Source organism: Mauremys reevesii, linkage group 5 (genome assembly GCF_016161935.1).
Source record: "Mauremys reevesii isolate NIE-2019 linkage group 5, ASM1616193v1, whole genome shotgun sequence".
In the NCBI taxonomy this organism is placed as follows: Eukaryota; Metazoa; Chordata; order Testudines; family Geoemydidae; genus Mauremys; species Mauremys reevesii.
In genome coordinates, this window is record NC_052627.1 from 131,411,593 (window position 1) to 131,427,626 (window position 16,034).

Genomic DNA, 16,034 nt, shown 5'->3' on the forward strand with positions numbered 1-16,034 from the left:
TTTTTTTTGTTTTAAATCTGCTGCCTATTAATTTCATTGGGTGACCCCTTGTTCCTGTGATATGTGAAGGACTAAATAACACTTCCTTATTGACTTTCTCTACACCAATCATGATTTGATAGATCTCTATCATAGTCCCTCTTAGTCGTCTCTTTTCCTAGCTGAAAAGTCCCTGTCTTTTAATCTCTCCTTATATGAGAAGTTGTCCCATATGCCTAATAATTTTTGTTACTCTTCTCTGTATTTCTTCCAGTTCTAAAATATCTTTTTGAGGTGAGATGAGCAAAACTGCATGCAGTATTCAAGGTGTGGGGTACTGTAGATTTCTATAGCGGAATAATGATTTTTACTATACTGCCTTATTATCGATCCGCTTCCTAATGGTTCCTAACATGTTGTTAGCGTTTTTGACGGCATGTGGAGCAGATGCTTTCAGAGAACTGTACACAATGACTCTGAGGTCTCTTCTTTGAGTGATAACAGCTAATTTAGACCCCATCCGTTTGTATGTACAATTGGGATTATATTTTCCAATGTGCGTTACCCAGTTCAGTACAGGAATCAGAGGCACAATGTTACCAGACATGCCCGTTACTTTGGGGAGGCTCATTAATTAGGGTTACTCTTCTGTGGGGGAAGGGAGGGGTGGGGCGGTTCTGTAATTTTATTAATGTGCTGCTTATGTCACTTGTGTGTTCTACTCCTTCCTTCTACAAGTCCCCTCCCAATGGAGCTCTCCTGCAGGACCTAGGTTCCCCAGGGCTAATAACTAGAACTAGACGAACATGCGCACACACTAGCAGAGCAAGTCAATCAGCACTCCCCAGCTGATCCCCCTCATATGTCCCTGTGTTCAGTGGGCTGGGTTAAGCAGCAGTTTCAAGCTGGTACCCTCATGCCCCTGGTCTCAACAGGCTGGGTTCAGCAGCACTTTCCACTGCTCCCGCACCCACTTATGTGCCCCAAGTTTAACACATTCCTATCACACTTTCACATTACAGTTGTACTGGTAGTAACCCATTTGATGAGCAAACCCCACAGTATTTTGGGGCACTACAGGGATCTTTAGCTTAGGTACAAGAAGTGTTGCTGCAGAGTAAATGGGGGAAGCTAAAAACACAAAAATCTCAAATTGATAGAGAGAGAGAGAAGCAACCAGCTGACCCATAACAGTTATTGATTGAATCATAGTGATAACCACACCAGGAGGGCTAAACAAACATAGCAGCTACATTTTAAAGGTTAATCCCTGAGGTAGGAAAGAAAACAGAGAGAGAGAGATGGATCTCACCCACTCCATGAGGCTTGAACTGGTCGGGGTTCCCAGGTGATGGTGGTAGCTCAGGGTCCTGAGTGCTGGAGACAGGCAGAGCCCCCAGCACGATCAGTCAGGAGGTGGAATCCCAGTGGAACTGATGCAGAGTTTGGGTCTATACATCAGAACCCTTTCTTGGGCATAGGTAGGGGAGTTTGTAGAGAAAATACAGTGGTTGAAGGGAGAACACTAGATTTGTTTATGGGTAAACTGATGGCTCAAGGGTTTTCTTTAGGCTAGACAATAGGAGCTGATCATTCTTGGCTATGGGTGTTGTTTTCTTCCGGGGAGCTCACAAGGCAACTAGGCTGCTTCAGTATTTTGGGATATGAGTCAAAGATTTATTACTAGAATTGGTCTGATAATTGCTGAGCTGAGTGTGTGCAGGCGTAGGTTCATTAGCATCTGGAGCAGGGATTCCCATGATTCAATGCGTCCCTGCTTTCTGGTCCCAGAGTTCAGTGCGGTTCTCTGTTCTTCATTCTTTATGCTAATCCCTATTCCATCTTTCATGCAGTTGAGGCATGCGGAGTTGTCTCTGTTCTTCATTCTGTATGCAAATGGAGATGTCTTAATCTTGTCACCCTTGTCAGGAGGCGTCTAGGTATGTCTCCCCAAACCCTTCATTGTTCTCTGCAAGCCTTTTCTCTGATCGGTTTTGGTTCAAAGAGAGATGGGAATTGGGGGTGTCCTTCATGAGTCACACAAGCTAGATACTGTGCCCTGGTTCCCCAAAAACACAGAGCTGACTGGTATCAACAATAAAGATGGCAAGTGAAGTCCAGTACAGCTGGAGAACGTTCATTCTTCATTCTTTTTTAATTAGACTCAGGAAACTTTTCATCAGTTTGGATCTCTGATTGGAGCAATAGCACCATACAGCTGTGATTCACTGGCCTCGTCTCGTCAGTGGGTGTTTGACTGTATCAGCTGCCTTCTCTGTATACAAGGTGAGAGACCATTAGCAGGTATAAGTAATTCTTCCTCATTAGCAGGTATAAGTAATTCTTCACCTTCTTTCACTGTTGTAATGTCCATTTTTTTGCCTCTCTAGTTCTTTCTGTCCTGTCTGTTGGCACTTAGATAACAGAGTGGTGGGCATCTTGTAAATAGCTCATTAGAAGAGACGATTATGATGTGTAAAGAGTGTGGCACACTTCTGGGAACTGTACAAATAATAAATGGTCTGCACCAGGTAGATAACTGCTCAGTTCCTTAGAGCTTCTCTACACAGGGACACTAAGGAGAGTTAATCCAAATGAACGAAGGTGTAAATTTTAAAGTGTCATTAAACACGTGTGGATGCTCTATTTCTGAATTAAAATGGCCCTTCTTAATTTTAGTGAATTACATGAATTAAACTAACCTGAAAAAGGCCCCTTTAATTCTAAATAAGTGTGTCCCCAGAGGTGTTTAATGAAGTTTAACTAATGCAGTTTGAAAATGAATTTGGATTAGCTTTCTTGACTATCTCCATGTAGACAAGCCCTTGGTACTAAACATTTTCATTCTCTTTACCCTGCCACTGGCTGTATTGGAGGGGTTTCCTGGACTAATTCTTTAAACAAAAAGTTCTTGCAGCAGCCCTCTGTCATGAGCATTCAAAGCTATTGGAGTAAGTGTAGGCCATTTTCCCATTTGTGAAAGAGTGGGACAGGGGTAGGCAATCTATGGCACGGGTACCGAAGGCGGCACGTGAGCTGATTTTCAGTGGCACTCACACTGCCCAGGTTCTGGCCACCAGTCCGGGGGGCTCCGCATTTTAATTTAATTTTAAATGAAGCTTCTGAAACATTTTTAAAGCCTTATTTACTTTACATATAACAATAGTTTAGTTAAAGCAACAAAGAATCCTGTGGCACCTTATAGACTAACAGACGTTCTGCAGCATGAGCTTTCGTGGGTGAATACCCACTTCTTCAGATGCAATATATAACTAATAGTTTAGTTATATATTATAGACTTATAGAAAGAGACCTTCTCAAAACATTAAATTATCTTACTGGCACGCGAAACCTTAAATTCGAGTGAATAAATGAAGACTCGGCACAGCACTTCTGAAAGGTTGCCGACCCCTGACGTAGGATATTCTTTTCACCTAATGGTTAGATGTAAAGGGATAGATCTTGGTTATTATTTAAGGCCATTTCCAATTAGGGTGACCAGACAGCCAATGTGAAACTCATGCAGGACTGGGGTGGGGGATAATATGAGCCTATATAAGAGAGAGACCCCAAAATCGGGACTGTCCCTATAAAATTGGGACATCTGGTCACCCTATTTCTAATTATTATTAAGCAGTCCTAAAAAACAGTGTTGGTGATTCAGAAACAGAACAAGGGACTCCAGTCTTTGAGTGTACAACATAGAAATCCCAGCATTGTTTAGAAGTGACGGATGAGCCTGGGTTTCCTGCCGAAGGTTTTGTCCAGCCCCATCTCTTTTACAACGAGAGTTTGGTGGAGGATTCACTTCTACATTGGAACCCCTCACATCTACCTCCATGAGTTGTACTTGAATGTGAGATTAGATGTAAATAGTGAGAGCAGAGAGGCTACTGAAACCAGACACCCAGAAAGCTGCTCCAAGCTGAATACGGTGCTTGTTCAATCCTGTATCAGTCACAATAACATACCACTACTGTTAACTTTCAGACATTTAGGGTGTAATCCGACTCCATTATAGTCAACAGGAGTTTTGCCGTTGACTTTGATGGGGCCAAGATTTTACACTATGCTGATAACAGCCTAGCACATGGATCCTCCTGTATGAATATCCATGCAGTAGAGGTTCAGTTTCATTAGTCGTTACAGTACTTTTTTTCCTTTTCTCCACTCCAGGCCAGCCCATGAACCTGGGGTCAGTGGAAGAGGAGCTGAGATGTCTCCGTGAAGAACTAACAGCAGCTCCGGACCCCGAGGCTCTGTTTCAGGCATCTTCCAAAATGGCCAGGGTAACTGACTCAAAAACTTGTGCGGATGTTCTAGTGACCAGACACCCTGCATTTTACATTTACGCTTTCATGATGCCTTTCCGTGACTTGGAGGCGAGCTGTGGGCGAGGGCATTCGTTACTAGTAACCAGCAAGATGCTTTTCATAGATGTGTGCTATGAATGCCATGTAAAATCCAGATTCCACAGAATGTTGCACGCCCATGAAAATGCACACACAGATGCGCACACATGTACCTATCCAGCTATCCATGAGAAAAAACTGTATTAGTGGAACATCAAGCTGAGAACAAATCCAGTCTTCATTCTGTCACCTTGTGGGTTTGCCTTAGCCTATATTTGTGTGCATGCCTCTCTTGACTTCATTGTATATGTTGTAAAAGATGCAGTGTATCTAAGAGAATACAAACTGAAACTTACCTCCTGCATATTCAGTACAATGTTGTGCTAACTGTGCAACAGAAGCTTTGCCTCGAACCTGATCTCATTAGTGTAGAATACAAAAATGTAGTATATAGACTATGGAGAGAATTTTAATCCCAAATGGCTAGCTGGACACGAGGCTAATTAACAAATTGTTAATTAATCAGAAGGGTAGCCATGTTAGTCTGGATCTGTAAAAGCAGCAAAGAGTCCTGTGGCACCTTATAGACTAACAGGCGTGTTGGAGCACGAGCTTTGTGGGTGAATACCCACTTCGTGGATGCAATTTGCTGATGCATAGATATTTTTCCATAGAGCTATTAGGTCTCCATTTTTACAAGTGCTGGAGCCAAACATCATTGCAGTCTCTCCTGTTTTTGATTTGTTCCCAGGTTGTTAGTGAGTACTTTCCCCCAGAACAGGCCACAGCCTTTATGAGGCCACAGTGGAAAGTATGCTGTCTGCCAGCCCCACCTGTGCCACGACAGCTGGACTGTGGATGAAGGTTATACTGAAGGAGTGTGGAGATGCCATGCTTGATAAGGTAAACGGGAAACTGGAGAGGTTTTCTGCCTAAACTCGAGGCTTTTAGATCTTTGCCCTCATGTGTAATGAACAAAAATCTTGCTGTTTCTCCCCTCGGACATAAGTCGATTCCATCTCTGTTCCCACCCTAAACTAGGCAATGGCAGAATCAATAGCAATAGACAGAGAGAATCCAAGGAAAAGGAAGGTGGTTGGTTATTTATTTGTCTGGCTTGTTGCCACAGTATTCCAGCCAAGAAAGGCTTGAAAAAACAGACTCTGTGGAAAAGACAAGAAGACAGAATGACCGGCACTTGGAGGCATCCAGTTCTTAGGAGGCCTATGTCTAAGGGCTACCTGGATAAAAATAGCCCTGTAGTCATTCCCGGGAGTCTGGGCCTGGGCTCTGAGACTCACCCTCTTGCCAGGTTTCAGAGCCTGGGCTCCAGCCCGAGCAGGAACAGCTACACTTTTAGCCACATAGTGCAGCCCCTCAGGCCCAGGTTGACCTGAGCTCTGAAACTCACTGCTGTAGGATTTTTTGGTGTGTAGACGTACCCTTTAAGAATAGAAGGAGGGAGGGAGAAAACTATAGTGTCTTTGGGATCCACTATTTATATGCCTTATTCTGGATCCCAGTGTTAGGGCTAGATGAAGAGCACTCCACAAATCTTCTATCAAGGCTGGTGAAAGGCCTCAGGACAGGAACCCTCGTAGCAGAACTGCCACGTTTGCACAGTGTTTTAAAGATGTGAAGGGCTAGGAATGAGATATGAGAGGAGTCGTCACCTGTTCATAGTCCCAGAGCATTTGCACACTGTGTTTAAAGCACTTGCATATTTTGTGCTTGTGGTTGTTTATGAACTGTGCATCCTTCGAGGCAAATGGTTGCATTTGGCTGCTTAAATCACACCTGCAAAATCTGGGCGAAGGCAAAGCCTTCTTTTGTGCATGCCAGCTGGTTTATTTAATGCATAGCTGGGCACCACCACATTAAATTACCTGGTATGTACAGAAGCCCGCTCAGAGGCGGCTCAGGCCAGCACGGCAGCGCGTGCTTGGAAGCGGCATGCCTTGAGGCGCTCTGCCAGTCACCTGCGGGAGGTCCCACGGGCCGTGGGACCAGGCAACCCGGCAAGCGCCCCGCTCGTCTGTCTCACTCGTGCTTGGGAGTGGTGAAATGGCTAGAGCCGCCTGAGCCCTGCTATAATCGCCCGTAATAATGCGAATTCGGCTATCTTGCACGATTGTAAGGTGGCTCCGGCACTTTAGGCCAAAAAGAAAAAGCAGCTGGGCTGCGGAAGTGCAAAGAGAGAGAGAAAGAGAGAGAGAGAGCTGTGAAGGGAGAGGGGCTGGAGTGCCCCCAAGGGAAAAAAAGCAAAAATGGAATGTGCCTTCCCCACTGCCTCTTCCCACCTGCCCCATTACCCTTTTTGGTGAGAAGAGCCCTCCTCTCCCCAGCTGCTCCTCGCTCTCTTCCTCTGCCCGTTACCACGTCTCCTGCTCTCCCCAAGTGTTTCCTCTCTGCCCTCCATGGCTGAGAGCCCCGCTGCTGGAGCTCCACCCTTTTTCAGTTACTGCGGTGGGCAGTTACATGGGGAAATGAAAGTAGTTTTCTGCCCAAGAGAAATGCGGCCAGTTAGGAAATGACCAGCTTGAAATGGTAAACCCTGCTATACAGCGACCCCACATTTAAGCGCGAGTCCAATTTTTTGGACCTGATCGTCAGCCGTTATAGCGGGCTTTCACTGTATGTGTGTGTGTCAGGTGTTCAATTTTTACAGCCAAGTGTGGGCAATTGTTGTGGGTTAAAGTTACACAGACATATTTGAGCAGTTGTTTCTTGAGAATTTCTAAAAAATCAGCAAGTATCTAAATAAGGTTTTGATTCTGTAAGATGAATGGAAGAAAAGAAAAAGGGACATTTCTTTCTGGTTTTGTTCCTTCAGGTGTAAGCTATTTGTGGATATATAGCCACATGGCTGCTATCAGGAGGGCAGCTTGAGGCAATTCCTGCTGGAGGCAGTGTCTCTTTACAGCTCACCATCACCTAGAGGCAGTGATCTCCAGCTACTCAGCAACCATGCCCGATGTGGACAGGTATATACGCTCCACCTATTGCATTCATCTTGGTAAATATTGCTGTGTGGGCACTTCTCCTCTGATGTACTGTTTCCTGAGTCCAGCTCTGCTGTCTGTGGAACAAATACGCAGTTTTAGAGTATGTGGCTGATTTACTTAATAACATCTGGCAATTAGAGAGTCTTTGAACCAGGTTGCTCACAGTGCTTTGCAAATATTCCTTAGGACTCACAACATGCCTTGGTAGGTCATACACATTTTTACAGATGTGGGAAACTGAGCCATGAGTTAAGGGAGTTGCTTGCAGTCATTCAAGTTACCGGCAGAAGTGAAAATTCAGTACAGCAGATATCAGAAGGGGAGAGAGGGTGTGATGGTGTTGGGAGATCTCCTCATTTTTTACCATGCTCTCCTTTCAGGCAACATGTGCCATCTCTGAGGTGGTGTCAGCACAGCAGTCGAGCAAAGCTGTGCAGGAGCTGCTCCCAGAGTTGTTTCCTGTTCTCCTGCAGCAGGTCAGCCGAACCTCAGGACAAAAGATGCCTTTGCCAAGGATAAGCAGCTGGAGCCTATTCCAAAAAGACCAACAACATACTGAGGGCAACCCTTGCCGGTAATTAGAAGGAAGGGAGGGAAACAAAGAATTCCAATAGAGTTGTGTGACACTCCCCAAAAATTTCAGGGTGTAAACTGCCATTGCCTGCCATAGGCTGAAATGTATGCTGTATGTCTGCTGTAGGTCAATTCCTAAAATAGCCAGCTCACAACAAAAACACTTGCTGCCATCCAGAAACTCCTCAGACCCCAATCTGCAACACAGGGTGTGTGGCTTTGCCCAGAGTCTTCTGACCGTTCCGTATGATGTCAGACCTTTATCCTGAACACACAGAATTACGGACGTGCTGTTTATGGAACAGTACACGCAATTTACTTATTATACTTTGAACTCTGTACTTTGCTGTGTATACTCTATAATTTTAAGCTTTGCACTTAGGTGTATTTATAGGAACAACAGAGGAACAGAGATGGTCCAAAAGCCATTTCCAGAAGTGACAGTGAGTAGGAATGCAAGCAAAAATAGTTACATATCCAAATAGAAATCATAACATGGTCCTAGAGGCTAAGCTTGCAACAGAATTACTTTCTGTCTAAGATATTTCTCACCCAACATTCTCATGAGCCTGATAATTGGCCAGCTATTAAGTCTATTCATATCACTTCTAAGTGAAAGATGCCAGAATTATCTTCTTTGTCCCACAAATATACTAGAGCGACCTTTGGGGTGTACTAAATTAGGTCCCCTCCCTGTCTCCTTCCTGTTAATTCTCTTTCACACAAATTCCTCACAGTCCTGAACTGAATGTAGACCTACATAGCAATTTACATGTAAACAAACAGATGGAGAAACATTTCTTGCAGCAAAAACCATTTTCCTTTCCTGGTATTGTCCCTAGACACAGATCATAAGAAATGTAATTTTCAATGCTGGGCATGGCTCTTTTGCATCTGTAGATGTGTTTCACAATGATATTGATGACATGAGCACATTTGGGAATCATATGGCAGTCTTTTAGTGATCTTTTTGCTTATGGAAGCCACTGACTCACTCTGGGAATGTCGCCTCTGCAAATTCCTCTGTAATTTTAACTGGGGTCCAGATTATTTGGCTGGTGCCACGTAACTATACTCAATTTACTCAGGGTGACTCTGAAGAAACTTCCAGAAGTCATGCAGTCCATGATCCCCACAGTTTAGTGATGGCCTTACCAATGAAATGGCCAATCTTTTTCAATTTCTATGCAAATGCACAGAGGCCCTAAGCCCTCAATCACATCTTTGAACTCTCCATTTCTGTATTTTCTGTGGACAGACACCTCGTCCAACATGGCATTTGCTATTAATCACTATCTAATCTCTTGCCCGCTAATCACTAGAGCCATATATGTACTTCCCGGTTAAATGGGATTGTCAGTCGAAAGGCCCACATTGTTCTGTCATGTGGTCTCGCTGCTCCTTTACAAGAAGTAAGCAAAAAAGCCAGATCAGGGTTGTTCATGAAATTCATTTGATCTGATCTCTGTGCCTGGTTTCATTTCCTGTCACAGGGCTTGCCAGACTTTGGAGAGTTGTTGCCAGACCTGAGCATTCCTATATAAATTCTAAGAAGGCTCTTTTGCTGTAAACTACCAGGCAAGCAAGGCATTTTCTGCCTGGTAGGATTGTTGAAGGTGTGTAGAATTCTTCTACACCAGCAGTTCTCAACCGGGCGTTTGGGAGTCCGTAAGCAGGAGCTGGCAGTGACTGGAGCAAGCTGGGAGCTTAGGGCAGAAAGCTGAATCTCTGGGCTGCCCAGGCTGGAACCCTGAGGCCCAGCACACACACTAAAGCCCCAGCCTGCACCTGTGGAGTTAAAAATCTGAGCAGGAGCCCCAAGCTCCCCAGTGCCTGGCAGAGGCAGAGAGCCTGAGAGTGGGCCATGGAGTATTTATAGCTTGTTGAGGTGAGAGGAGAGCTCCAAAACAGAAAGGTTGAGAACCCTGTTCTATGAACTTCTCCCTTGCTGCTTCACCACCCATTTCCAGTGTGTTCCACTCCATCCACCTGGACTGCCAGACCTCTGCCGGCTTCTCCCGCAGCTCCTCTATTTGCATAGATAACAGAAATCCCTGATGAGCCAACTGCTTTGCGACCAAGAAGAGAAGGGTGTTACTTACATCTTCTACAAGCTGAGCCACGTTGAGAACTTTCAACAGCTTGTAAACACCAACGTGAAGTCTATTTAATCCCCTACCAATACATAGCACCTTTGCTATCTTGTATCTCCAGCATTCTAAACTCTTCTTACCAAAATGAGAAGGTGTTTCCACTCAGAGAAACTCACTTGTCAGGCTCTCCCAGCTTTTGTCTTTCTGTTTCTCTTTGGAAGTGACCAGACAGCAAGTGTGAAGCAGAAATCAGGACAGGGAGTGGGTGGTAATAGGCACCTGTATGAAAAAAGCCCAAATATGGGATATCTGGTCACCCCAGAAGTTTCTTTCTCTTTGTCTGTTTCCCCTCAAGGAAATCTCCTGCCCATGTCCTTTTATACAGTTTTACTGTTGCCAATGGAATGATTGGTTCCACATGACTCACTAGCTAATCTGACCTAGTAATCAGCTACCTTCACCCCACTCTGTCCAATTGGAAGGCTTTCTGTAAGGAACTGAATTAGTACTAATAGTGACCAGAGTGCTGACTCAAGTGCATACCCTCAGCACTCTGTCACCTCATATCTGGAGATACAACCCCAAAATATCCACTAGTAATGATCACCACATTCTATGCCCCCAGTTTTGGGTCCTGATCGTGTATCTTTTTTATATCCTTGTACTCTGCTAGTATCCATACTCCTTGCAGAAAGTGAAAAATGACTGCAAAATTTTGTCCCTAGCAAAACTAGTTATATGAGATGTATTAGACAGAAACATACCTCCTGGCATCAAGTCCTTCCAGGGACACTGGTGTCCAGGATATTGCCAGTGGATGAACTGTCGATGAACAGCAGACCTGACAAGTAACCTGGGCTTCCTGACTCTGTTCAGGCTGCACCTTCCTACCGATTGCTGCAGTTCTGTGCCTCTCTTTCCCCAGGTTTTCTGTCCAAGCGTTAGAATCTGTGCTTTCCAAAGCTAGGAATGAGAGACTGGTGAGAGTGCTCAGGACGCAGAAAACATGGATTCTGCTTGAAAACCCCAGACTCACCATGAGGAGTGTGTCTGCTGGTGAGGTAAGAGATCTAAGAGGCATGATTTTATCCTTGGGAATCAGTAGCAAATAGAGTGGCTGAGAGGGAACCTCCAGTTTATAGCTTTGTGGGGGATGCCCTGGGTGGAAACACACAGCTCCCACCCATAGATATCAGAGCTGTCTGCTCAGAGCAGCTGAGTTTTTGAAGTGTGCAATCGACCCCATAAGTGGTTTTTTGCCTTCCAGTGGTCTGCTAAGATTTGGACTAATAACCCTTGAGATCATCCAGAGCCTCCTCCCCTGGGTGAATTCCCCAATGGAAAACTTCCGAATCACCGGCACAGCTTTCCTTGCCCAGGTAAGACACAGGGCTCCGAAGAGCAGTTTCACCATTAGACCACTGTCTGTTTGCCTTTCTTTGAGAGTTGTACAGTTCAATTCTGGGTAACTGTCATTTAGATGATAGACTAGTTCCCCCTTTATATAGAGCCGACCAAAGACTTCGTTCTACCTTGGGTCTGGTCTCTAAGCTGATATTTGTGTTGCTGTCATTGCCTATACTATTTACACAACCACAGGTGCTGGCTGAGAGAGATACAGACAGAGTTTGAAGTACTGGACCTCTTCTGCCAAGTCCCAGTGCTGATACTAACCAACAGCTCCTGGTTTTGGTTTCACTCAGCAGATCTTCGGAATGAACCTAGTGTCCTAATACTATAAAACAAGCAACATACAAATACATTCACATCTGTCTTAGGTTCTCATGACTATTGTATCTGAGTACCTCAAAACTCATTATGTATGTATGTATCCCCACAACACTCCTGGGAGGTAGGGAAGCACTATTATTCCTATTTTACAGGCAGGAGCTGATGCACAGAAGGGCTAAGTGATTTGCCAAGGTCACCCAGGAAGTCTTTGAGGAGCAGGAATTTGAACCTGGGTCTCCTAAGTCCTAGACAAGTGTGTTAACTGCTGGACCATCCTCCTTTCTACAGCCCTCTTCTAACATCTGCATCATATTTCCACTTATGCTAAGTAACTATCTTAGGGGCTCATCTGGTTCTAAGGAAAACAATCGATCTGTGTCTGGGATGGGCTGTTCCTGGGCTTTGAGGCTCCTTACAAGAGGCCCCATGGTCCTACTGCACCCTGCCCCAGGAAAGAGCCACAAATCTGGGTCTGTCTAGAGAGGCCTCATGAGAGCAGCCAATCGGAGCCCATCAGGCTCAGCTAAAAGGAGCTGCAGGGCCTTAGCAGGTCAGTTCCTGCAAGGAACTGGAGGGGCAAGAAATTCCAGGGATTGCCAGAGTTTGATTCTGGCAGCATTTGTAAGTTGGGTTTGCAGGAAGAGAGTCCTTAAGAACTTGAACCTTGAGGTGAGGGTGAAGCTAAAAGTGGCTGGTAGGAAAAAGCAACAATGAACTGAAATCAAGCGGTGCCTAACTACTGTTTACAGGGTCCATGGTTTTGAACTCAGAGTTATGGGCAGGCCTTGGATCCCCTACCACTTACAGTGGCATAAGCCCCAGGAAGGGGACAATGCTTACGGAGAGCTTGAACAAAGAGCAGAATTTCAAGGACCCAGAGTTGGGGCTGGAGACCCTAGTGAGGGCAATGGGACTGTTCTTGACTAGCCCAGAAGGGGTTCATTTGGACTTTGGGACTTAGCCAGAGGCCTGAGCCACAGAAGACTCACTGAGGTCAGCTGGCAGGGTGCACCAGGGGTGAGAAAGGACTGTGGTACCAGACCTGGCCACTAAGGGCTCTCAAGAGGTGAGTGGATCCCTATTATAGTGCCCAAAAGGAAAGCTGCATGTTTTAAGACATTTCTCATTTGTGTGGAATGATAAAGTTAGTGTGTTATGTGCCACGTATCAGAGGGGTAGCCATATTAGTCTGTATCCACAAGACTGTGGCTATAGGAGGACTCCTTGTTGTTTTTAGTGTATTCTATGCCGGCTCAAATTCTATTCCCAATCTTAAGGATCATATTGGTGCTAATGGACATGTTGATTTTATTTCAGCTAATGACTGATCCCATGCTCAGGAGAAGAAGTTGCTTAAGAGTGTCTTGCATCTTGGAAGAAAGGTCACAGGATAGGAACAGCATTGTCCGTCAGATGGCTGTAAGAGGCCTGGGAAATATAGTCAATGGGGCGCCTGTGAAGGTATGAGAGAATACTGAATAGGATGCAACATAAGTAGAGAATCCAAGGGAAATAATTGCTCAGAGTTTACAGAGGCTGCACACAATGCACTAGGCCAAATTCTGCTCTCTCCCATACCCTAGTCACCTTTTTGCAGTCAATACAGAGCAAGCTGGATCCTTTGGTAAACTGGGCATAAGCAAACAATGTGCACTTTAATGTAACCATATGTAAATGTATACATCTAGGAACAAAAATGCAGGCCATACTTACAGGACGGAGACTCTATCCCAGGGAACAATGATGCTGAGAAAAAACTTGAGCCATGGCAGATAATCAGTTGAACATAAGCTCCCAATGCGAAGTTGTGGCCAAAAGGATTGAAATGATCCTTGGAGGCATAAATAGAGGAATCTTGAAGAAGAGTAAAGAAGTTATTTTCCCTCTGAATATGGCACTCATGTGAGTGCTGCTGGAATGCTGTGTCCAGATCAGATGTCCACAATTCAAGAAGGATGCTGATAAATTAGAGAGGATTCAGAGAAGAGTCACAAGAACTATCAAGGATTGGGGGACTTCGCTTGGTGTTTACTCCAGTCTCAGGAACCTGTTTGTGAAGAGCAGTGCACAAGTGAAATCGATGGACTTTCTGTACAGAAATTCTCTTGGGAATGATTGCCAGAGTTTGATTCTGCTGAAGCATTTGCTTCTCAGATGAAGATAATGTGGGTGTGCGAAAAGATTCTGCTTAAAAACCCCCACTGAAATGAGTGGTGTGTCTGCTGGTGAGAGTAGAAGCTAATCAGTAGAGTTCTGTAACATCAGTTTTATCTTTGTGGGTGCCCAGGTACTATCCTCAACAAGCTGAATAGAGTTTCTCACTCCCAGCCAGCCCTGCCGGGCATGGAAAGCCCCAATTTTAAGGACAATGGCAAGGCAGCTTGAAGCATGAAGTGGCAGAAGCTTTCTGCCTCATTCAGCTACACTGCCGGCCGCAGCGTGAGTTTAAAACCGGCATTGAAGTAACAGTCCAGGAAGACCACAATTGTGAATTCCCCAATGGAAAACTGAAAAGCAGCAGCTGCTGCCTGTTGCAAGAGATGCAAGACACAGGAGGGGTGAGAAAAGGACTGTGGTACCAGACCTGGCCACTAAGAGGCTCTCAAGAGTGAGAGCAGAATTTGGCCTAGTGCATTGTGTGCAGCCTCTGTAAACTCTGAGCAATTATTTCCCTTGGATTCTCTACTTATGTTGCATCCTATTCAGTATTCTCTCATACCTTCACAGGCGCCCCATCGACTATATTTCCCAGGCCTCTTACAGCCATCTGACGGACAATGCTGTTCTTATCCTGTGACCTTTCTTCCAAGATGCGCAAGACACTCTTAAGCAACTTCTTCTCTCTGAGCATGGGATCAGTCATTAGCTGAAATAAAATCAACATGTCCATTAGCACCAATATGATCCTTAAGATTGGGAATAGAATTTGAGCCGGCATAGAATACACTAAAAACAACAAGGAGTCCTCCTATAGCCACAGTCTTGTGGATACAGACTAATATGGCTACCCCTCTGATACGTGGCACATAACACACTAACTATCATTCCACACAAATGAGAAATGTCTTAAAAACATGGAGCTTTCCTTTTGGGCACTATAATAGGGATCCACTCACCTCTTGAGAGCCCCTTAGTGGCCAGGTCTGGTACCACAGTCCTTTTCTCACCCCTGGTGCACCCTGCCAGCTGACCTCAGTGAGTCTTCTGTGGCTCAGGCCTCTGGCTAAGTCCCAAAGTCCAAATGAACCCCTTCTGGGCTAGTCAAGAACAGTCCCATTGCCCTCACTAGGGTCTCCAGCCCCAACTCTGGGTCCTTGAAATTCTGCTCTTTGTTCAAGCTCTCCGTAAGCATTGTCCCCTTCCTGGGGCTTATGCCACTGTAAGTGGTAGGGGATCCAAGGCCTGCCCATAACTCTGAGTTCAAAACCATGGACCCTGTAAACAGTAGTTAGGCACCGCTTGATTTCAGTTCATTGTTGCTTTTTCCTACCAGCCACTTTTAGCTTCACCCTCACCTCAAGGTTCAAGTTCTTAAGGACTCTCTTCCTGCAAACCCAACTTAAGCAAATGCTGCCAGAATCAAACTCTGGCAATCCCTGGAATTTCTGTGGCCAGAGAGCAGCATCGTTTCTTGCCCCTCCAGTTCCTGGCAGGAACTGACCTGCTAAGGCCCTGCAGCTCCTTTTAGCTGAGCCTGATGGGCTCCGATTGGCTGCTCTCATGAGGCCTCTCTAGACAGACCCAGATTTGTGGCTCTTTTCCTGGGGCAGGGGGCAACAGGACCATGGGGCCTCTTGTAAGGAGCCTCAAAGCCCAGGAACAGCCCATCCCAGACACAGATCGATTGTTTTCCTTAGAACCAGATGAGCCCCTAAGATAGTTACTTAGCATAAGTGGAAATATGATGCAGATGTTAGAAGAGGGCTGTAGAAAGGGAGGATGGTCCAGCAGTTAACACACTTGTCTAGGACTTAGGAGACCCAGGTTCAAATTCCTGCTCCCTCAAAGACTTCCTGGGTGACCTTGGCAAATCACTTAGCCCTTCTGTGCATCAGCTCCCTGCCTGTAAAATAGGAATAATAGTGCTTCCCTACCTCCCAGGAGTGTTGTGGGGATACATACATACATACATGAGTTTTGAGGTACTCAGATACAATAGTCATGAGAACCTAAGACAGATGTGAATGTATTTGTATGTTGCTTGTTTTATAGTATTAGGACACTAGGTTCATTCCGAAGATCTGCTGAGTGAAACCAAAACCAGGAGCTGTTGGTTAGTATCAGCACTGGGACTTGGCAGA

The 16,034-nt window shown here is 45.3% G+C and overlaps 1 protein-coding gene and 1 long non-coding RNA gene across 2 annotated transcripts in view; one reads left to right on the plus strand and one right to left on the minus strand.

Moving 5' to 3' along the window:
• LOC120406881 (maestro heat-like repeat-containing protein family member 2A) overlaps nucleotides 1-16,034 on the minus strand; it is a 282,231-nt gene that overhangs the window by 225,372 nt on the left and 40,825 nt on the right. The window lies entirely within an intron of this gene.
• Nucleotides 11,044-13,074, plus strand: LOC120407108. The gene is made up of 3 exons (XR_005599794.1): nucleotides 11,044-11,063; nucleotides 11,270-11,381; nucleotides 13,051-13,074. It is a non-coding gene; the product is annotated as an uncharacterized LOC120407108 (long non-coding RNA).